Source organism: Rhincodon typus, chromosome 35 (assembly GCF_021869965.1).
Source record: "Rhincodon typus isolate 14 chromosome 35, sRhiTyp1.1, whole genome shotgun sequence".
NCBI classification, from domain to species: domain Eukaryota; kingdom Metazoa; phylum Chordata; class Chondrichthyes; order Orectolobiformes; family Rhincodontidae; genus Rhincodon; species Rhincodon typus.
This window is the reverse complement of record NC_063366.1, coordinates 6,715,134-6,716,365: the sequence shown is the minus strand read 5'-3', so window position 1 is coordinate 6,716,365 and position 1,232 is coordinate 6,715,134. Positions and strand designations below refer to the sequence as shown.

The 1,232-nt window shown below is 46.8% G+C and overlaps 1 protein-coding gene across 1 annotated transcript in view; it reads right to left on the bottom strand.

Annotated features, from left to right (window-relative positions):
• Positions 1-1,232, bottom strand: part of LOC109929269 — a 58,016-nt gene that overhangs the window by 3,366 nt on the left and 53,418 nt on the right.

Below are 1,232 nucleotides of genomic sequence, written 5' to 3'. Positions count from 1 at the left end.
CAGACAGGCTTTTATTTGGGGCGTGAATGAGACTCAAGGATGGTGTGTTGCCTCCCTGGTGCCAGGGTCCTGGGTGTCCTAGAGTGGGTGCAGAACATCCTGAAATTGGAGGAAAAAACAGACAAAAGTAATTTCCAAAATGGTACAAATGACATACTTTGATGTAGGGAACAGGTCCTGCCAGAACAATTTAGGGAGTTAGGTAGGGAGCTAAGAACCGGGAATAGCAGGGTAGTAATCTTAGGATTACTATGCGTGCCACGGGCTAGTGATGCTAGGAAGAGAGGGAGAGAGTACAGTTGAACACGTAGCTACAGAGCTGGTGTAGGAGGGAGGGATTTAGATATATGGATCATCGGGATGTCACTAGGGGAAGGTGGGACCTGTACAAGAAGGATTGCTTGCACCTTCACTGGAGTGGCACCAATATCCTGGGTGAGAACATTGCTAGATCTCTTCAGGAGAGTTTAACCTAGTGTGGCAGAAATCTGGGATCTGGAACAAAAGGCCAGTAAGTGCAGAGACTCGAGACAAAGGAGACACTGAGAAATGCATAGCGCAGAGTAAGAGCAGGCAGATGGAAGTCATCGGGCTCAGAGGGACTGGAGGTCTGGAGTGCATTTACTTAAATGCAAGAAGTTTAACAGGTAAGACAGATGAACTAAGAGCATGGATTGCTGCGCGGAAGTATGATGTTATTGCCATTAAAAAGACATGGTCAGTGGAGATATGGCAGCGTAACATTGCAGGTTATCGCTGTTTTAGATGTGTCAGAAAGGGAAACAAAAAGGGGTGGGGGAGCTGCACTGCTGGTTAGGGATCATATCACAGCTGTGCTGAGGGAGGATACATCAGAGGGATCCTGCAGTGAGGCATTATGTGTGGAGCTCAGGAATAGGAAGGGTGAAATCACAATGCTGGGAGTTTTCTCCAGTCCTCTCAACAGCCCACGCGAGACAGAGGAGCTCATATGCAGTCAGATACTGGAAAAAGTGTGAAAAAGCAGGGTAATTGTGCTGGGTGACTTCGTCATTGACACAAACTCATTTGAGCTGGGGCTCGGATGGAGAGCAAATTGTTAGATTTGCCCAGGAGGGCTTTTTGAGACCATATGTTGACAATGCAACTATAGGCAAGGCCATACTAGACTTGGGAATTAGGGAATGAGCCAGGACAGGTTTTTGTATGTTTCAGTAGGACTGCATTTTGGGATTAATTATCATAACTTCGTA